General features: G+C 38.4%; 1 long non-coding RNA gene across 3 annotated transcripts in view; it reads left to right on the top strand.

Moving 5' to 3' along the window:
- Positions 1-7218, top strand: part of LOC138848323 (uncharacterized) — a 51568-nt gene extending 44350 nt beyond the window's left edge. For 2 of the 3 annotated variants that reach the window (XR_011386114.1, XR_011386113.1), the window contains 2 exons: positions 133-224; positions 6805-7216. This is a non-coding gene — a long non-coding RNA (uncharacterized lncRNA). Of the gene's footprint in view, positions 1-132; positions 225-6804 lie in introns of all 3 variants that reach the window. The other variant, XR_011386112.1, reaches the window with a different exon arrangement.
- Positions 7219-23086: the final 15868 nt, after the last annotated feature.

The following is a 23086-nucleotide window of genomic DNA, read 5'->3' as shown; positions in this document are numbered from 1 at the left end:
GCACAGCAGTCAGCATGGGCGACACAAAAGATAGAACAAATCAGCATCCTCCATAGCAGAGATGCAACTTCAGGCCACTCCAGATATGTAGAGAGGTGTAACCTGGATTCTGGTGCTTTGGTCCTCCTTTAGGGCTGTGTCCTTTCACCAGCAAGATCCTGCCTCCTCCTGAGACTCCTCTTGTTTCCCCATGGGTCTTCCTGGGAGAATCCTACCTGCTTAAGGTGAGTTAGAGAGTAATGGCTATTTATTGGCTTCTGGGCCCTTTCCTTTCCTTCATATTCTCTGTGGTTTCATTTGTGATGTTTTTAATATTTATTTTAAGAATCTTTATAATTATTACATAATTAATCCTTTTTTTCTTTTATCTCTCTTGTAGGTATTTGTTTCCTACTCTGTTTCTTGTCCTTTAATATTATTTTCTATTTATCTTTTGTTGGTACTTAGTAATTCATGGAAATCTTTCTGGTAATATCCTTAAATTGTTTATTATTTGTATTTTTTTAGATTTTATGAATTATATCTATGTAAGTGTTATCCTATGTGACAATTTCACTCCTTAGAAAGTATCTTTACACCTTTAATTTACTTTTTGCCAATTTATTCCCCTGACGACCCTCCAGTAGGAAGTTGAAGATAAATAGTGGCAGCCTCCTGATTCAGGCTTACTTCCAGGAAGAAAGCTTGCAGTGATCCTGTATTAGCTGCGTTGTTTGTTGTAGATTCCCTTTGGTCTTGATCAGATTGAGGAAGTCACTGATAGCAAGTATTTTTTCACTAAATGCCAAATTTTATTAAATGTTTTTCAACATGCAATCTAACTGATCTTGTGATTTCCTTTTGTATTTTTTACCTGCCTGCATGATTTTTTGGTAAGTTTTTTTTTTTTTTTTTTTTTTTTTTTTTTTTTTTTTTACAGGCAGAGTTAGACAGCGAGAGAGAGAGACAGAAAGGTCATCCTTTCCATTGGTTCACCCCCCAAATGGCCACTACAGCCAGTGTGCTGCGACAATTTGAAGCCAGAAGCCAGGTGCTTCCTCCTGGTCTCCCATGTGGAGGCAGGGCCCAAGCACTTGGGCCATCCTCCACTGCCTTTCTGGGCCACAGCAGAGAGCTGGACTGGAAGAGGAGCAACCGGGACAGAACCTGGTGCCCCAACTGGGACTAGAACCTGGGGTGCTAGAGCCACAGACTGAGGATTAGCCAAGTGAGCCACAGCACCGGCCTTGTTTTGTAATCTTAATAAATCTTGTTTTTTATTATCTCTTGCTTGCAATGTATCTATTATGTTTTCATACATGATTTATTTATCATAATACTTTGTTTAGAACATTTGTATCTCTGTTTATGAAAGGGGTGCTTTTAAAAATTATTTCAAATCCTGGTCCACTTGCCTCATAATTGATGTAATGTTAGTTTCACAAAAGAAATTTAAAAATATTTTTTGCTTATTTCCACTTTGAATAGGTATGGGAAACATTTTTTTTCTTTAGATGTTTCGAGTATGCCAGTAAGTTTGGACCAGAAATTTTGATTGTGAAATCTTTCTCTGACTCATTGGTTGGAGTTTTCAAAATGTGATTCAACTTACTTGACATATATAGGAGTTTCCTTATTTTATGTTATAAGGGGAGAATAACCATAATTATACAGTATAGGCAGCAGTTTATCATCATTTCATTAGTTAATGTGATAAGCTTTCATATGTTATTTGAATAAAGTGGTCAGATTTAGAAAGAAAGATGGCAGTCAGCTAAATTTGAATTTCAATAAACAACATAAATTTTAGTTTGATTATGTTCCACACAGTATTAGGGTACACTACATTTTTTTTAAGAATATTCATTTATTTATTTGAAAGAGTTACACAGAAGGTGAAGGTGAGGCAGACAGAGAGAGGTCTTCCATCCACTGGTTCACTCCTCAATTGGCTGCAATGGCCAGAACTGCACCCACCTAAAGCCAGGAGCCAGGAGCTTCCTCCAGGTCTCCCACACAGGTGCAGGGGACCAAGGACCTGGACTATCCTCCACTACTTTCCCAGGCCACAGCAGACAGGAGGATCAGAAGTGTAGCAGCCAAGACTTGAACCAGTGCCCACATGGAATGCCAGTACTGCAGAGGGTGGCTTCATCCACTACACGAGAACGATGGCCTGGAAGGTACCCTCTCAGTAGCATACACATTGTCTTCCAATCAAGTCTGTTTAACTTGAACTCATAATAGTTTTGCTTTAAAATTGTGTTTCTGAAGGATTTTCAGAGTATAGATTAAAATATAAAAGGACAACTTAAGAGAATCCAGAAAAAAGATGACAATGAGGTGGGATTTTGGACAACTGGCCTTTGTTTCTGGTAAGGCAATGAAATTATAAAATGAATGCGCAAGACTAAATGATAGAAATGGGCTGAAAAATAGATCCAGTCATTTGTCCTGCTCTGTTCCTTGGACATGTCTGACATGTGGAAAAAGTGAAGTAATCATTCTTCATTAAAATGGGTATAAATACACTGGTGGATATTCATGGAGCTGGCACCATGGCTCACTTGGTTAATCCTTCACCTGTGGCATCAGCATCCCATATGGGCACCGGGTTCTAGTCCCAGTTGCTCCTCTTTCAGTCCAGCTCTCTGCTGTGGCCCGGGAAGGCAGTGGAGGATGGGCCAAGTACATGGACCCCTGCACCCATATGGGAGACCTGGAGGAAGCACCTGGCTCCTGGCTTTGGATAGGCACAGAGCAAACCATAGCGGCCATTTGAGGGGGTGAACCAACGGAAGGAAGACCTTTCTCTCTGTCTCTCTCTCTCACTATCTAACTCTGTCAAATAAATAAAAAAATTTAAAAAAATCATGAAATCATATAACTGATGCTCATAGAATGTTCTCATACAGGAAAAAAGTAATACTGTGTTTTCATTATGAGATATGGGTGATATTAGTTAAAAATTAATAGAAAATACATACTATAAAATTTATGCTTGGAGTTAAATATTTTTGCACAAAGTACATGTCTTTTAATCCCATTTTCCACAATCTCAATATTCCCTTGTATGTAAATGCTAAGCAACCTCCTATGAATCCCATGTTGTTTTTGTACTACCCAGTATTCAAAGTGAGTCTTAACATACTGTTCTAAGGTTGTACATTATGACTAAATGAAATAACATATCACATCTGCAGTTGTTAAAGTTTGGACTTTTTATTTTTAAAGATCTATTTATTTATTTGAACGGCAAAGTTACAAATGGAGAGGGAGAGATAGAGATCTTTCATCCTCTAGTTCACTCCCTAAATGGCCACAGTGGCCAGAGCTGGGCTGTCTGAAACCAGGAGCCAGGAATTTCTTCCAGTTAACCCATAAGGCTGCAGGGGCCCAAATAGTTGAGCCATCTTCCACTGCTTTCCCAGGCATATTAGCAGGGAGCTGGATGAGAAATGGAGCATTCGGGACTCACACCAGCACACATATGCGATTCCAGCACCACGGTGGCAGTTTTACCTGCTGTGGCTCTGTGCCAGGTGCCAAAGGACTTTTAAATCAGAGACCTCATTGGTTGGAAATTAAACATGTTGATCTTCCTTTTTCTCACAAATATTTGTTAGTGATTACCAATAAATTCAGGGTGCCAACCTCACTTTTTGAATTACTGTCTGTGATGATATGCATTTATTGCCAGTTGTCTCTTTTATGTGAAATTTGGTTGTATTTAAACACAAAGCAACAGAAATACAAGTAATGATAACACACATACAATTTATGATGAAATACAAAATACCTAAACCTTCAGTTGCAACAATCTGTAGTTTCATCCTGTAAATTTTCAAAGCAGCCAAAGCCAACAAGAATAAAATGAGGAACAATAAGACTCAAAGACAATACTTAGCAATACTACTAATGTCAATGATGCTAACATTTTAGTTACATGCCCTATACTAATTAACTTCTTTCCAATTCTGACCCAAACACACAGATCCCCACAACTACCTTAATGTACACTTAAACATCTGAAATCCTATGTAGAAAAGTGCCAATGTAAAGCAGCCTTCATTTGACAAGAGAAGACATGGAAGTCTACCATATGCACACTGATTTAGCACACTAACAGGGAAAGAAAGCCGATGCAAAACAGTCCAAATGAGGAAAACTCTGCTTATTGTGATTTCAGATAATAAAGTTTTTTTTTTTTATTTTTTGACAGGCAGAATGGACAGTGAGACAGAGAGACAGAGAGAAAGGTCTTCCTTTTGCCGTTGGTTCACCCTCCAATGGCTGCCGTGGCCAGTGCGCTGTGGCCGGTGCACCGCGCTGATCTGATGGCAGGAGCCAGGTGCTTATCCTGGTCTCCCATGGGGTGCAGGGCCCAAGTACTTGGGCCATCTTCCACTGCCTTCCCGGGCCACAGCAGAGAGCTGGCCTGGAAGAGGGGCAACCGGGACAGAATCCGGCGCCCCGACTGGGACTAGAACCCAGTGTGCCAGTGCCACAAGGTGGAGGATTAGCCTAGTGAGCCGCGGCACCAGCCTCAGATAATAAACTTTACAGTTGTTCTCATGGATAATCCACACATACATAATTATCCTTCATTTTCATATATTTCATTTTCCACATGAGGACAAAATGGTGTCTGCAAGCTTTTTGAAGGGCATTATAAAAATCTATTAGCCGGCCGGCTATATATTATTATCCTGACAGCTTTGTCAGAGTACATTGAGCCTGGCGTCTGAGCACTGCCCTTTTGCTGGAACTAGTATGAGGCAGCTCATGGAATTCAAGCAGTCTTATGCAACAGAGAAAGTTGCATACCCATTTGCTTACATGTTCACTCTTCTTTTGCTTCTGAAATAATCTTGTAAAATATTTGCATCACTTTTATAGAGATTAGCCAAATTAGATGGGTTATTGAAAGTGTTTTCTCTTTGATACCAGCAGTATAATGATATACACATAACTTAAAATCAGCAAAAAGTTGGATAGAGAGAACACTTCAGTTTTCATAAATATAATAGTTTATAAATTGTTTTTCCTTTCTTAGAGAGAAACCTCCAGAGCACTTTGATAACTTCTCTGAAGACAAATAAAGCAGTGTCTGAACAGTAATACTGACTTTCTTCACCATTACTTTGATGTGTAGATGATAGAGAATAAAGCAAAAATAATGCCCTGTGTTGCACTGTTATCTTTAAAACTAACTTTAGTTAGTGAGATACACACAACAGAATAAAACCATTTCAAATAGACAATACATGCATAGGGCTGCATATTTCAAATATATTTATAGTAAAAATAATTGTTGTGGAGTTACATAACTCCCAGCATTCTTATTCCTGTCAAGGGAACATAGAATTTCAGTATTTCACAAATTTTGATGGAGCATAACTATTAACTTAACTAGAGAGAAACCATTACAATTGGAAAATGTTAACAGTTGGAAAATCAAACCTTATAAGTATGCTAGAAGTTCCCATACCATCTGAACACTTGAGCCTGAAATGGTATCCATTCCACACATTTATATTCAGTAGTACAAGCTCAAACCTCAACTCCTCAACTCTGAGCCAACTAGCCCACTTACAGACAGAAAATAATCAAATTTGATAAGAGTTGAATATTATACTATGGGTTGCAATAATGATGAGAAATATCATGATTTCTCTGATTTTGTATCTCATTCTCATTTAAATTCAGCATGGTATCTTCAAATTCATCAAAGTACTCCATTAAAAATTCATACCATTTTTGGAAATAAGGTGAAAACTGTAGTTTGACAGTTATGCAATTATTCATTGGCAGGTAAATACATTTGAAAATATATTTAAATTATGCCTTAAAATATGTTGTATATTAGTAACACTGAACAAATCAAATACTCTGATTAGAAAAGCAAACATATCTAGCTTTTGATGATAAAGTAAAATGTAATAATATTTTCTGAGGCTTAATAAGTACTGTAAGTTTGAAATTTTAGAAATTCAATACATGGGTCTGGCACTATGGCACAGTAGATTAAATCTCCACCTGTGATGCCATCATCCCCATATGGGCACTGGCTCATGTCTTGGCTGCTCCTCTTCCAATCCAGCTCTCTGGTCCAAGGCCTGGAAAGTCAATGGAGGTTGGCACAAGTGCTTGGACCCCAGCACCCACATTGGAGACCCAGAAGAAGTTCTTGGCTCCTGGCTTCAGATTGGCCTAGTTCTGGCCATCATAGCCTTTGGAGAGTGAATCAGTGGATGGAAGACCTCTCAGTCTCTCTTGCCTTCTCTCTGTAACTCAGCCTCTCAAATTAATAAATAACTCTTAAGAAAAATCAAGTCTCAAAACAGCATGATAGGCTGGTGCCATGGCTCAATAGGCTAATCCTCCACCTGCGGCACTGGCACACCAGGTTCTAGTCCTGGTCGGGGCACCGGATTCTGTCCCAGTTGCCCCTCTTCCAGTCCAGCTCTCTGCTGTGGCCTGAGAAGGCAGTGGAGGATGGCCCAAGTCCTTGGGCCCTGCACCTGCATGGGAGACCAGGAGAAGCACCTGACTCCTGGCTTCAGATCAGCGCAGTGCGCCGGCCACAGCGGCCATTGAACCAACAGAAAAGGAAGACCTTTCTCTCTGTCTCTCTCTCACTGTCCACTCTGCCTGTCAAAAAAAAAATCCATCTACCCATTAAAAAAAAACAGCATGCTAAAGATTGAATTTTTTTTTAAAGAGAAAGAAACTGAATATACTTGGGGCCAGCTTTGTGGCATAGCAGGTAAAACTGCTGCCTGTGATTTTACCATCCCACATAGATACCGCTTTCTGTTCCAGGTGCTTCACCTCTGATCCAGCTCCCTGATAACAGTGTGGGCAAAGCAGTGGAAGATGGACCAAGTATTTGATTCTCTGCCCCTCATGCAGGGTAGCTGGATGAGGCTCCAGCTCCTGGCTTTCACCTGGTCCAATGATGGGACTTATAATCATCTGGGAAGTGAACCAGCAGACAGAAGATTTCTCTCTGTGTCTCTCCTGATCTCTTTAACTCTGACTTTCAAAATAAATAAGTAAATCTAAAAAATGAATGCACTCATCAAGCTGCACCTACTGTTTTATTATAAACTTAATGAATGCACTGATAATTCTAACAGATAGAACTAGACATAAAGAATTAGAATTTTAATACTTACTAATGTATAGAAACCAAGGTGAGGGATTACATTCAAAAGATGAGTATAAAAACATATTTGACTTTGGAATGTGTTGCTGTTAATATGCATATAGTTCATACTTCAGAAAATTCACTTTCTGCAAAATAGTCTATAAAATCAAAGCTTTGAAGGAATCTATCTCAATCAATCATCTCTTTGTATAAAGAACTTTCGAGTGCCCTTGGTAGATACCATTTTGTGCAATAGTTCTAACATGAAAATCAGATGATTTGACTTGTAAATATCCATTTTATTTTTTCAAGTGAAACTATACTTGAATGCCAATATATGGACAGGAAAAACTTGCTGAAATGAGAAGCCTAATATGCTATCTCTCATCAGCCTCTCCTTTTCTTAGGGGTTGTTTCTGAGCTATTAGTGAGGACGGCTAAGATTTGTAGAACCATTTAAACTTTAAACTTTAGGGAGATTTTTCTTTCTCTAAGATTTTGCTTTAGTTATAATCTAAAAGTGAGTTAAGCATGCATCTACATTTTTATTGAGAGTAAAGTTTGGACTTTCACAGACTGATTTTTTTTTTTTTGACAGGCAGAGTGGACAGTGAGAGAGAGAGACAGAGAGAGAAAGGTCTTCCTTTGCCGTTGGTTCACCCTCCAATGGCCGCCCCTGCAGCCGGCGCACCGGGCTGATCCGATGGCAGGAGCCAGGAGCCAGGTGCTTTTCCTGGTCTCCCATGGGGTCCAGGGCCCAAGCACCTGGGCCATCCTCCACTGCACTCCCTGGCCATAGCAGAGAGCTGGCCTGGAAGAGGGGCAACCGGGACAGAATCCGGCGCCCCAACCGGGACTAGAACCCGGTGTGCCGGCGCCGCAAGGTGGAGGATTAGCCTATTGAGCCACGGCGCCGGCTCCACAGACTGATTTTTGATTTTGTAAATAGATGGCAATAACGAATCTGAGTTTTCATTAATATGTTGTATTTTATTTTTGTAACATTGTACCAAATCTATTTGTTTCAAACAAATAATTTTGAAAATTACTTCTTCCTAAGAGAAGAATTTTAAAAATTATTTTTAAATAGATCTATCTATCTACCAGAAAGGCAGAGTGTTAGAAAGGGAGACAGAAAGGTCTTCCACCTTCTGGTTAGCTTCCAAAATGACTGTAACAGCCAGCACTGGGCCAGGGTGAATTAAGGAGCCTGGAACTTCATTCATATCAGTGGCTGAGTACCTTGGCCATATCCTCTGCCTGCCCAAGTGCATTAGCAGGCAGCTAGATTGGAAATGCAGAGGACTAGGACTCAAACCAGGATTGTGATGTAGGATGGTGGTGTCCCAAGTGGCACTTAACCTGCTGCATCTTAATGCCAACCATAAGAGGAGTAATTCTGAAATAATTTTCAGGCTTTCATATTTGCTTACTGTACTTTTCAGAAAGAATTCTTTAAAGTCATCCTGAGTTTTATAGTATGTTTTTATGTGGAATATAAATAAATAAATAAATATGGAAACATATTAGCTACAGCTTCTAGTTTGACAATATTATGTGTTGATTTCAGATTTTGATTGTTCATATGCTGTGCTGTCTTATATTAAGGTGTGATTTGAATTTATTACAGGTGTTGTGCTAGAGATGTTAGCAGTTCTCAAAAGCAATGTTGAAGGCACTAAGCATGTCATGTCTTCATTTTCAATATTGCTTTAAATAGAAATAAATCGTGCTTGTCACACAGAATTGGAAGGATTTACAGGGAAATGGTTTGATGAAAAAAAGTGCTGAAAACATAAACATATCAACATATCAACATGAAAAACACAGCAGTGTTGGATTGTGTTGGGACGGGATGGTTTACTACAATGAGGTATATAGAGCTCTTATTTGTGCATGGCTGCTTAACATTACAATGTTAGAAATGAATAGTTGATGGAAAATGGAAATGCACTCATAAGTACATTCCACTGGAATTTCCATAAACTAACATAAGTACTCTTCAATAAGCTCATATATAGTAACCATATATTTAATACTGTAAGTAAATCACTGGCCCACATTTTCTTTTTCTTTTTTTTGGACAGGCAGAGTGGACACTGAGAGAGAGACAGAAAGGTCTTCCTTTTGCCATTGGTTCACCCTCCAATAGCTGCCGTGGCTGGTGTGCTGTGGCTGGCGTACCGTGCTGATCTGAAGGCAGGAGTCAGGTGCTTCTCCTGGTCTCCCATGCGGGTGCAGGGCCCAAGCACTTGGGCCATCTTCCACTGCACTCCCTGGCCACAGCAGAGAGCTGGCCTGGAAGAGGGGCAACTAGGACAGAATCTGGCAACCCGAATGGGACTAGAACCCAGTGTGCCAGTGCCACAAGGCGGAGGATTAGCCTAGTGAGCTGCAGCACTGGCCAGCACACATTTTCAAATTTTAAAAATGCTGCTATAAAAAGTGATACTAATTACACATCTAAAATTAATGGAGCTGGTACTGTGGCACAGCAGGTTAAAGCCCTGGCCTGAAGCACTGGCATCCCATATGGGCACCAGTTCTAGTCCCAGCTGCTCCTCTTCTGATCCAACTCTCTGCTATGGCCTGGGAAAGCAGTAGAAGATGGTCCAAGTCCTTGGGCCCCTGCACCCATGTGGGAGACCCAGAAGAAGCTCCTAACTCCTGGCTTCAGATTGGCACAGCTCCAGCTGTTGCAGCCATCTGGGGAGTGAACCAGCAGATGGAAGACCTCTCTGTCTCTACCTCTCTCTGTAACTCTGTCTTTCAAATAAAATAAATCTTTAAAATAATCTGAAAAAAAATGGTTGAAAATGAATAAATAAATAAATGAATATTTTATTTCCTTTCATTCCACGGCCTACCAGAACAAACCTTATGCCTTAAGTAGGCTTACACATACTCTGAGATCATCTGAATATCTTATGAGCAAGCTGGGAGGAAAATGACACTGAGAAGCTCTTATACTATATTTGACAGCTGGGACAATTGGCCCACTTTCAGGCACTTAATCAAGACAACCAAACAACCACTCCTTCAAAGGATTGCACAGCAATATTCCAAGTGGCTGTCTGTTTGCCATTACCCTGTACTAGACACAATTCAAGTGTACATCAACACTGGGTAGTTAAAACATATTATGGTCCCATCACTGTGGCATAGTAGGTTAAACTTCTGCCTGCAGTGCCAGCATCTCATATGGGCACTAGTTTGAGTCCCAGCCATTCTACCTCTGATCTGGCTCCCTGCAAATAGCCTAGAAAATAGCAGAAGATGGCTCAAGCACTTGTACCCCTGCACCCATTTGTGAAACCTAGAAGAAGCTCCTGGCTCAGGGCTCCTGATCAGCCCAGCCGCAGCCACAAAAGAACCAGACTCTTCTGGTTTAATCCACATATGACCGGGCAAATTGCTGTAGAATTCTTATTGATTTTAACAAAAAAAATCACAGGCAAGCTTGTTTTGGAAAAACTAAAATTCCACTGGTGCCATGGCTAATTTGGCTAATCTTCCACCTACAGCTCCAGCACCCTGGGTTCTAGTCCCAGTTTGGGCACTGGAATCTGTCCTGGTTGCTCCTCTTCTAGTCCAGCTCTCTGCTGTGGCCTGGGAAGGCAGTGGAGGATGACCCAAGTCCTTGGGCCCTGCACCTGCATTGGAGACCAAGAGGAAGCACCTGGCTCCTGGCTTCAATTGGTGCAGTGCTCATAGTAGTGGCCATTAGTGGAGTGAACTAATGGAAGGAAGAGCTTTCTCTCTGTCTCTCATTGTCTAACTCTGCCTGTCAAAAAAAAAAAAAAGAAAGAAAGAAAGAAAGAAAGAAAGAAAGAAAGAAAGAAAGAAAGAAAGAAAGAAAGAAAGAAAGAAAAACTAAAATCCCTCAGGTCTACAAAAGCCTTAAATATCATTTCCACAAACACAAAAATCATCTTGGTCGTTGCTGGCTATAGATTTTGAATCATAAAACCACAATTTGTAGTGTTTCTGTATATCTAATGGGTACTACATCACAACTGTTGTTTTGGGTGAGAATAAAAATGAACGAAAGAGATACGGCAGGAAACAAATAAAAAACCAGAAAAACTAGAGCAATGTGCTGAAGAACAATGGCATAATCGGCTGATGAGCCCAAAACAATAAAACCAACATTGAACTCCAGAAAGCCAAATCATGTGCCCTGATTTGAAAAGACCATTCATCCAGTTACCTGAATTCCATTAGTCAACATGAAAACAAAATGTAACATCATAAAATTCTTTAAAATAGAGAAATACATGAAAAATATGCAAGAAAACCCAAAACAAAGAGGCTATTGCAAGACTTGATACTGAGTTAGCCACAAGAAAACTGGATTTTTATGGTTGCATCCACACATGAACAGATGAACAATGGTATTATTGGCTGATGGGACCAAAATTATAAAACCAAATGTAAATACCAGGAAATACATTCTCATGCTCTGATTTAAAAAGACCATTCATCTAGTTACCTGAATTCTGTTATCTAGCAAGAAAAAAATGTAACATCATAAACTTCATTAAATATAGTGAAATGCACAAAAACTCCTCAAGAAAAACCAAAGCAAAGAGGCTCTTGCAAGATCTGATATTGAGTTAGCCACAGGCGAACCAAATTTTTCTCATTTCATCCACCCATAAATTGGCCAAATTGCAGAGGAATTCCATTTGAGTGTAACCAGAAAATTGCAGGCAAACTCGTTTTGCAGAAAAATAAAATGCTTCTGTTCTACGAAAGGCTTAACTTTCATCTTCACAAACACACACATCGTCTTGGTCAGTGTTGCCAGTAGATTTTGAACCATAATACTCCAGTTTGTAGAGTGTTTATCAAAATGGATACTACATCAAAACTTAGTTTTTGGTCAGAATAAAAAAAGGAATGAAAGAGATAACAGCAACAAACAAATTTAAAACAAGAAGAAATGGAGGGAATTTCAGATGAACAATGAAATTATCGGCTAAAGTGCCCAAAACAATTAAACCAATCTTGAATCCCAGAAAGCCCACTGCCGTGCCCTGATTTAAAAAGACGATTCATCCAGTTACCTGAATTCCATGATCCAGTATGAAACACAATACGACATCATAAAATTCAGTAAAAATAATGAAATACACAAAATACATGCAAAAAGCCCAAAGGAAAAAGGCTGGTGCAAGATCTAATATTGAGCTAGCCACACGAGAACCAGATTTTTCTTTTTCATCAAACCATAACTGGTGAAATAACAGAGGAATTCTGATTGATGGTAACCAGAAAAGTGCAGGCAAACCCATTTTGCAGAAAAGTAAAATTCTTGTGTCCTATCAAAGGCTTAACTTTCCTCTTCTAAACACAGTGATATACACGAAATATATGCCAGAAAGCCCAAAGGAAAGAGGATGTTGCAAGATCTGATATTGAGTTAGCCACAGGCGAACCAAATTTTTCTCATTTCATCCACCCATAAATTGGCCAAATTGCAGAGGAATTCCATTTGAGTGTAACCAGAAAATCACAGGCAAACTCGTTTTGCAGAAAAATAAAATGCTTCTGTTCTACGAAAGGCTTAATTTCCATCTTCACAAACACACACATCGTCTTGGTCAGTGTTGCCAGTAGATTTTGAACCATAATACTCCAGTTTGTAGAGTGTTTATCAAAATGGATACTACATCAAAACTTAGTTTTTGGTCAGAATAAAAAAAGGAATGAAAGAGATAACAGCAACAAACAAATTTAAAACAAGAAGAAATGGAGGGAATTTCAGATGAACAATGAAATTATCGGCTAAAGTGCCCAAAACAATTAAACCAATCTTGAATCCCAGAAAGCCCACTGCCGTGCCCTGATTTAAAAAGACGATTCATCCAGTTACCTGAATTCCATGATCCAGTATGAAACACAATACGACATCATAAAATTCAGTAAAAATAATGAAATACACAAAATACATGCAAAAAGCCCAAAGGAAAAAGGCTGGTGCAAGATCTAATATTGAGCTAGCCACACGAGAACCAGATTTTTCTTTTTCATCAAACCATAACTGGTGAAATAACAGAGGAATTCTGATTGATGGTAACCAGAAAAGTGCAGGCAAACCCATTTTGCAGAAAAGTAAAATTCTTGTGTCCTATCAAAGGCTTAACTTTCCTCTTCTAAACACAGTGATATACACGAAATATATGCCAGAAAGCCCAAAGGAAAGAGGATGTTGCAAGATCTGATATTGAGTTAGCCACAGGCGAACCAAATTTTTCTCATTTCATCCACCCATAAATTGGCCAAATTGCAGAGGAATTCCATTTGAGTGTAACCAGAAAATCACAGGCAAACTCGTTTTGCAGAAAAATAAAATGCTTCTGTTCTACGAAAGGCTTAATTTCCATCTTCACAAACACACACATCGTCTTGGTCAGTGTTGCCAGTAGATTTTGAACCATAAAACTCCAGTTTGTAGAGTGTTTATCAAAATGGATACTACATCAAAACTGTTAGTTTTTTTGCTCAGAATAAAAAACGAATGAAAGAGAACCGGAAACAAACACGTTCAAAATGAGAAGACAATGAGGGAATTGCAGATGGACAATGGAATTATTGGCTGATGCACCCAAAGCTATGAAACCCACCTGGAATTCCAGAAAACCAAATCCTGTGCCCTGATTTAAAAAGATCATCCAGTTACCTGAATTCCGTTACCCAGCATGAAACACAATGTAACATCTTACATTCATTAAAAATAGTGAAATTCATGAAATATATGCTAGAGAGCCCAAAGCAAGTGGCTGTTGCAAGATCTGATATTGAATAAGCCACATGAGAACAAGATTTTTCTCATTTGAGCCATGATAAATGGCAAAATTCCCGAGGAATTCTGATTCTTTGTAACCAGAAATTCGCAGGCAAACTCGTTTTGCAGAAAAGTAAAATTCTTCTGTCGTATCAAAGGCTTAACTTTCCTCTTCTAAACACAAACATCATCTTGGTCAGTGTTGCCTGTAAATTTTGATCCATAATACCCCAGTTTGCAGTGTGCTTGTATATCATAATGGATACTACATCAAATCTGGTCTTTTTTTCTTTTTGGTTTGAATAAAAACCGAAAGAAAGAGATACAGCAACAAATTCAAAAAAAGAAAAAAACAAGAAAATTGCATATTAACAAAAGAATTATCCGCCGATGTGCCCAAACCAATAAAACCAACATTGAATTCCAGAAAGCCCAATTCTGTGCCCTGATTTAAGATCATTTATTCAGTTTCGTGAATTCCATTTTCCAGCTTGAAACACAATATAACATCATAAAATTCATTAAATATAGTGAAATGCACAAAAAAAAAAACTCAAGAAAACCCAAAGCAAAGAGGCTGTTGCAACATCCAATATTGAGTCAGCCACAGGCAAACCAGATTTTTCTCATTTCATCCACCCATAACTGGCCAAATTGTGGAGGAATTCCATTTGAGTGTAACCAGAAAAATCGCAGGCAAACTCGTTTTGCAGAAAACTAAAGTCCTTCTGTTCTATGAAAGGCTGAACTTTCATCTTCACAAACACAAACATCATCTTGGTCAGTGTTGCTTGTAGATTTTGATCCATAAAACTCCATTTTATTGTGTGCTTGTATATGAAAATATACGACGTCAAATATGTTGATTCTTTGGTCAGAATAAATAACTAACACAAGAGAAATGTCAACAAACAAATTAAAAACCAGAAGACATGGAGGGAATTGCAGATAAACAATGGACTTATTGGTTGATGTGCCCAAAAGTATTAAAACAACCTGGAATTCCAGAAAGCCCAATCCTGTGCCCTGATTTAAAAAGACCATTCATCCAGTTACCTGAATTCCGTTATCCAGCATGAAACACACTGTAACATCATAAAATTCATTAAAAATAGTGGAATACATGAAATATATGCAAGAAAGCCCAAAGCAAAGAAGCTGTTGTGAAATCTGATATTGTGTTAGCCACAAAAGAACTGGGTTTGTTTCGTTTCATCCTCCCAAAACTGGCCAGATTTTGGAGCAGTTCTGATTGATTTTAACCAGAAAATCACAGGCAAACTCATTTTGCAGAAAACTAAAATCCATCTCTTCTATGAATGGCTTAAATTTCATTTTCAGAAACACAAACATCATCTTGGTTAGTGTTGCCTGTCGATTTTGAACCATAATACTGCAGTTTGTAGAGTGTTTGTATATCAGAATGGATACTACGTCAAAACTGTTGTTTTTTTTTTTGTTCAGAATAAATAACGAATGAAAAGATACAGCAAGAAACTAATTAAAAACCAAAAAGGATGAATTGCAGATGAACAATGGACTTATCAGATAATGTGCCCCAAACTATAAAAACAACCTTGAATTCCAGAAAGCGCAATCCTGTGCCCTGATTTAAAAAGGCCATTCTTCCAGTTACCTGAATTCTATTTTCCAGCGTGAAACAAAATGTAACATCATTAAATTCATTAAAAATAGTGAAATACACAAAAAATATGTAAGAAATCCAAAGCAAAGAGGCTGTTGCAAGAGATGGTATTGAGTTATCCTCAGCAGAACCGAATTTTCTTGTTCACCCACCCATTACAGGCCAAATTGCTGAGGAATTCCCATTAATTTTTACCAGAAAATCGCAGGCAAACATTTTTTTGTGTGTTTTTTTCCTTTTCTGTACTTACAAGTTGTTACTGCTTGAATTCCTTAATTAGTGGAGGGTTATCCCTGTTTGTAAATTAAATTAAATTTAAAGCATGTCATTGTAATAACAATAAGAGGAAATAAGAAAGGAAAGAGGAGGGAGGTAGACACTAACAGATAGAGGGTATAGTGGGAAATAGCATTATTCTCTTAAAACCATGTACATCAAATACATGAAAATTGTTCCTTTCATTTACATTTTTTATTTTTTTACTTTTTTTTATTTGTATGAAAGACAGAGTTTCATAGAGCAGAGGCAGAGATGGAGAGTGAGAGAAAGAGAGAAGTCTTCCACCTGCTGGTTCACTCCAAAATGGGCCACAACAGCAGGAGCTGGGTTTATCTGAAACCAGGATCCAGGAGCTTCTTCCAGGTCTCCCATAGGGGTGCTGGAGCCCAAGGACTTGGACCATCTTCTAATGCTTTACCAGGCCACAGCAGGGAACTGGATCAGAAGTTGAGCAGCCAGTTCTTGAACTGGCAGCCATATGGAATGCCGTCACTGCAGGTGGCACCCTTACCTGCCGTGCCACATTGCTGGCCCCTCCATTTATTTAAATAAAAATTATTTATAATTGGTAAATCCAGTATAGAAATGAAGATATATAATTGAACAATGAACTTAGGAAATAAAGTTCAAACACACTAATAATAAAAAAATGTAAAACAACAGTAGATGACATTTTAATGACTCAATAGATGATTCTTTTTTAAACTTTTTTAATAAATATAAGTTTTTCAAGTACAGCTTTTGGATTATAGCATCTTTTCCACCCCATAACCTCCCTCCCACCTGCAACCATTCCATATCCCACTCCCTCTCCCAACCCATTCTTCATCAAGTCATTTTCAATTATCTTTATATACAGAAGATCTACTTAGTATTTACTAAGTAAACATTTCAACAGTTTGCAGCCACACAGACACACAAAGTATAGAGTACTGTTTGAGTATTAGTTATGCCCTTAATTCACATAGTACAACACATTAAGGACAGAGATCCTACATGGGGAATAAGTGCACAGTGACTCCTGTTGTTGATTTAATGACTCTTATTTATGATGTCAGTAATCACCCGAGACCCTTGTCATGAGCTGCCAAGGCTATGGAAGCCTCTTGAGTTCACCAACTCTGATCTTATCTAGACAAGGTTACAGTCAAAATGGAAATTCTCTCCTCCCTCCCGTTTTTCCCACTGGGATCTCACTCACAGAGATCTTTCATTTAGGCCATTTTTTTGCCACAGTTTCTTGGCTTTCCATGCCTGAAATACTCTCATGGGCTTTTTGGCCAGATCCAAATGCCTTAAGGGCTGATTTTGTGGCCAGAGTGCTGTTTAGGACATCTGCCATTCTATGAGTCTGCTGTGTATCCAGCTTCCCATGTTGGATCATTCTCTCCTTTTTAATTCTATCAGTTAGTATATGCAGACACTAGTCTTGTTTATCTGATCCTTTTGACACTTAATCCTATCATCATGATCAATTATGAACTGAAACTGATCACTTTGACTAGTGAGATGGCATTGGTACACATGCAACCTTGATGGGACTGAATTGGAATCCCCTGGCATTATTTCTAACAATACCATTGGGGTAAGTCTGATTGAGCACGTGCCAAACTATACATCTCCTCCCACTCTTATTCCCACTCTTATATATAAACTACTTTCCATTTAAAAGATCATTATTCCTGAAGAAAGGACCTAGGTTAAATAACTTTAATTCTTCTGGAAAAATCTTTTTTTTTAAATTGTATTTAAGGTCTGCAAATTTCATGTATTTCATATATACAGATTTTGGAACATATTTTAACATGATTAATACAGTAAGGTTGTCGGTTGTTCTTGAGGCTATTTCCATGGCTTAAATCCCTAAACACAAGTCCCCTCTCTCCCATTCACAATCTTTTCAGCTTTCAATAATAACTGTCATATACAGTTTTCATTTAAAAATAAATGAGAGCTTGTTTAGGTGCCTAATGCATCACTTCAAATCCAGCTTCCCACTAATGTTAATTCTAATGCTTCTATCAGTAGAGGATGGCCCAAGTAGGTGGGCCACTGCCACCCCAATAGGAGACTCAGATGGGGTTCCAGGCTGCTGCTTTCAGGGTCAGATCCAGCCTTTGTGGTCATTTGGGGCAATAAACCATAATTTGGAAGATTTCTCAATATCTCTCTTCTCTCTCTCTCTCTCTCATTCATGGCCTTTTAAAAATATTTTATTCATTTGAAACTTACAGAGAGAGAGAGAGAGAGAGAGAGAGAGATAAGTCTTCTTTGCTTGGTTCATTGCCCAAAGGGCTGCAACAGCTGAGGCTGGGCCAGGCTGAACCAGGGACCAGGAGTTTCTTTCAGGTACCCAACATGGAGGCAGGCACCCAAAAACCCAGACAATTCTCCCCCACTTTCCCAGGTGCCTCATCAGGGAGGTAGATGGGACAAAAACTGACACCCATGTGGGATGCTGGCACTTCAGATGGAGCCTTAATCTTGCTGCATCAAGCATTTCCCTCTATTTATTTTAGTGGCAGAGTTGGAGAGAGAGAGGGAGAAGGGAGAGAGAGAGAGAAAGAATCTTACATTCTCTGGTTCACACCCAAATGGCTGGCTGCAGTATCTGAGGCTGGGCCAGCCAGAAGCCAGGAGCCAAGGGTTTCATCCTGGTCTCCCACATAGCTCCAAGGTTTCAAACACTTGTGTCACCCTCTGATGCTTTCCTGGGTGCATTAGCTTCAGCTGGAATGGATTTGGGGCATGAACCATTGGATGGAAGACTTTTCTCTCTGTCTCTCCCTCTCTGTCTGTAACTTGGCCTCTCCAATAAATAAATAGACTAATCCCAATTAATGTTAACTATTTAAACCAAGTGAAAGGATGAGATTCCTCCCAAACTCCTATTAAGCAGTTAGCATGATCTTAATTATAAAATCAGAAAAAGATACAACAAATAAAGTGAACTACAGACCAATATCTCTGATGAGCATAGATAAAGAAATCCTCAACAAATTACTATGAAATAGAATCCAACACCACATCAGAAAGATCATTCACCCAGACCAAGTAAGATTTATCTATCATATGCAAGGATTGTTTAACATGCACAAATCAATAAATATGATACATCATATTAGCAAATTGAAGAATGAAGACCATGTTTATGATTATCTAAATAGATGCAGAAAGGTGCCAGCATCATGGCTCACTTGGTTAATCCTCCACCTGTGGCACTGGCATCCCATATGGGCACCAGTTCTAGTCCTGGTTGCTCCACTTCCAATGCAGCTCTCTGCTGTGGCCTGGGAGGGCAGTGGAGAATGGCCCAAGTGCTTGGGCCCCTGCACCTGCATGGGAGACCAGGAAGAAGCATCTGCCTCCTGGCTTTGGATCAGTGCAGTGCTGGCCGTAGCAGCCTTTTGGGGGATGAACCAATGGAAGCATGACCTTTCTCTCCGTCTCTTGTCTCACTGTTTATAACTATACCTGTCAAATAAAAAAAATAGATGCAGAAAAAGCATTTGATAAAACACAAAATCCTTTCATGATACAATCTTAAGCAAATTGGGAATAGAGGGAGTATTTCTCAACACAAGATAATATATGTCAAATATATGATAATATATGACAAATCAACAGTCACAATGATACTTTTTGGTGAAAAGTTAGAAGCATTTTCACTGAGATCCAGAACTAGACAAGGATGTCCACTTTCACAACTACTATTCAATACAATTCTGGAGGTTTTAACCAGAGCCATTAGACAAAAAGAAAGAAAAGCTATAAAGTTGGGAAAGAAGGATGTCAAATTATCCCTGTTTGCAGAGTATATGATCTGATACATTAGGGAACCAAAAGACTTCATTAAGCAATTATTGGAATTCATAAGAGAAATTTGCAAAGTTACTGGATATAAAATTAACACACAAATATCAAAAGCTTTTATATATATAAACAATGTCATAGCTGAGAAAGAACTTGTAAGATCAGTCTCATTCACAATAGCTACAAAAAATTAAGTCCTTAGGGATAAATTTAACCAAGGATCCAGCCAAAGATTTCTCTAATAAATGTTACAAAATGTTAAAGAAATAAATAGAAAAAGACACAAAAAATGGAAAAACCTTCCCTGTTCATGATTTGGAAGAAACAATTTATCAAAATCTCCATATTACCCAAAACAATTTACAGATTCAATGCAGTCTCATTCAAAATATTGAAACATTCTTCCCAGATCTGGATGAAATGAACCTAAAATTCATATGATATCATAAGACCAAAAATAGCTAAAATAATCATAAACAATAAAATTAAATCTGGATGCATCATAGTACCAGATTTCAATAAATATTACAGCACAGGTATAATCAAGTCAGTTTGGTATTGGCAAAAAATTAGACAGATTGACCAATGGAATAGACCTGAGACCCCAGAAATTAACTAATGCATCTACAACCAAGAAATCTGACAAATGACCTAAAATCACTTGCTGGGAAAAGGGCATTCTTTTCAACAAATGATGTTGGGAAAGTTGGAACTCTGTATGCGTGAGTATGAAACAAAACCAGTATCTTATACCCTATACAAAATCATCTCATAGTGGATCAAGGATTTAAATCTAAGGTCTGAAACCATCACATTACTCAAGGAAAACAAGGGAAACACTACAAGACATTGGCTCAGGCAAAGACTTCTTGGAAAACACCTCGGAAACACAGGCAATAAACGCAATCATAGACAAATGAGATTACATGAAGCTAGGACGCTTCTACAATGGAAAGGAAACACTCAGCAAATTAAGAGAAGATCAACAAAATGGGATAAAATATTTGCACACTATAAATTCCATAGAGGACTAATGCTAGGATGTATGAAGAGCTCAAGAAACTCAACAACAACAAAATTAGCAATCGAGTTAAGAAATAGGCTAAGGATATAAACAGAGATTTTTCAAAGGATGGAATACAAATGACCAACAGACACATGGAAAGATGCTCAGGGTCATTTGCCATCAGGAAAATGCATATAAATTCCATAATAAGGTTTTACTTCACAATAATTAGAGTGACAGTACAAAAATCAAACAACAACAAATTGTGGTGAGGATGTGGTGCAAATGTACCCTAATCCAATGTTGATGTGAATGCAAATTAATATAGCCAGTATTGATAGACAGTATGGGGATTTCTCAGAAATCTGAAAATAGATCTCCCATATGACTTAGCAATCCCAGTCCTGAGAATTTACCCAAATAAAATAAAATTCACTTATGAAAGACTTACCTGTATCCTTTGATTATTGTAGCTCAATTCACAATAGCTAAGACATGGAATCAAACCAGATGTCCATCAACTGAAAACTAATTAATAAAACTGTGATATATATATATATATATATATATATATACACACATACAGACACACACACATGCACGCACACTATGGAATGCTATTCAATCATTAAAAAGGATGAAATCCTTTCTTTTGCAAGAAACTAGATGCAACTAGAAACTATTATGTTTAGCGAAATATGCCAGCCCCATAAAGATAATTATCATATTTCTCTGATTTGTTGTAGCTAATATACAGAATTTAAAAAAAATGTAGTGCATATGATCAAAACTGATGTTTTTACATTTGACTTTTTAGCCCTTGTCTATACTCTTGAGGATCAACTTTTTTTTTTTTTGTTGCTTACAACTTGTTACTGGTTGAATTCTTTGTTTAGTGGGGCATTAAGCTTGTGTGTATAAAGTAAATTAAAAATATGTCATTGTAGGGGCTGGTGCTGTGGTGTAATGGCTAAAGCCACTGCCTGCGGTGCAGGCATCCCACATGGGTGCTGGTTCAAATCCAGGTTGTTCTACTTCTGATCCAGCTATCTGCTATGGCCTGGGAAAGCAATGGAAAGTAGCTCAAGTCCGTGGGAGATGAAGTAGGAACTCCTGGCTTCTGGCTTCAGTTCAGCTCAGCACTGCCATTGAGGCCACTTGGGGAGTGAATCAGCTGATGGAAGACCTCTCTCTCTACCCCCCCTCTCTCTGCCTCTCCTCTCTCTGTATAACTCTGACTTTCAAATAAAATGAATAAATTTTAAAGAAAAAGTATGTCATTGTAAAAATAAAAAGAAAAATAAGAAAGGAAGGAGGGAGGGAGAGAGAGAGGGTAGAGTGGGGAGTATCATTATTCTCTTAAAACCATATATGTGAAATATATGAAATTTGTTCCAGTCAGTTACATTTTTATTTTTTTAAGATTTATTTATTTGAAAGGCAGAGTTACAGAGAGGCAGAGAGAGAGGGGGGAGGGAGGGAGGGAGGGAGGGAGAGAGGGGGAGAGTGAGAGAGAGAGAGAGAGAGAGAGAGAGAGAGATCTTGTATCTGCTATTTCAATCCTTAATTGTCCCAGCTCTCCAACACCAGGAGCCAGAAGCTTCTTCCAGGTCTCCCATAGGGGTGCAGGGTCCCAAGGTCTTGGGCCATCTTCTAATGCTTTTCCAGGCCCCAGCAGGAAGCTCAATCACAAGTGGAGCAGCCAGGTCTTGAACCAGCACCCATATGGGATACCAGCACTGCAGGTGGCAGCTTTAGCCACTATGCCACAGCACCGGTCCCTCCACTCATTTAAATAAAGATTATTTTAAAACTGATAAAGGCAGTATAGAAATGAAGAAATATAAATACACAATAACAGGAAATAAAATTCACACACACTTATAATAAAACAAATTTAATGCAAAACAACAGTGAGATGACATTTTAATGACTCAATTGATGATTCCTTTAAAATTTTTCAATACCTCTTATCACTAAGCATTTTCTCAAGAAAATTACTCTTAGACAATTTTGGTAGGTAGCTAAATTACTGGTGTCTTTTCTGTAGGGAAGTTTAGCATTATTTATCATAGTACTTAAAATGCCCCTACTCTGGGACCCAATAATTATTCTCAGGCCTAGTAATTCAACTTACACAAAGCAGTCTAAACTTAAAAATCAGACATATGCATGACTTATATGAAGAGTGTTTCCTCTAGTTATTCGTCATATAAAAAGTGTTGAAACTTAAGTAGTCAAAAGGAGAGGTTAATATTTTCAGCCAATTAAAATTATGACCTTTAAAAAGAATAGTTAACAACATGAAGGGAAAAGCTCATTAAACATTGTTGAGTAGGAAAAAGTAGACTACAAAATACCAGGTCTATTTTGGTCATAGTTTTGTTTGTAAAAGTATATGTATATATGTGTGTATCTGTG

This window comes from Oryctolagus cuniculus, unplaced genomic scaffold (genome assembly GCF_964237555.1).
Source record: "Oryctolagus cuniculus unplaced genomic scaffold, mOryCun1.1 SCAFFOLD_69, whole genome shotgun sequence".
Classification (NCBI taxonomy): Eukaryota; Metazoa; Chordata; class Mammalia; order Lagomorpha; family Leporidae; genus Oryctolagus; species Oryctolagus cuniculus.
Note: the sequence above shows the minus strand (reverse complement) of the source record. Positions and strands in the feature narration are given on the sequence as shown.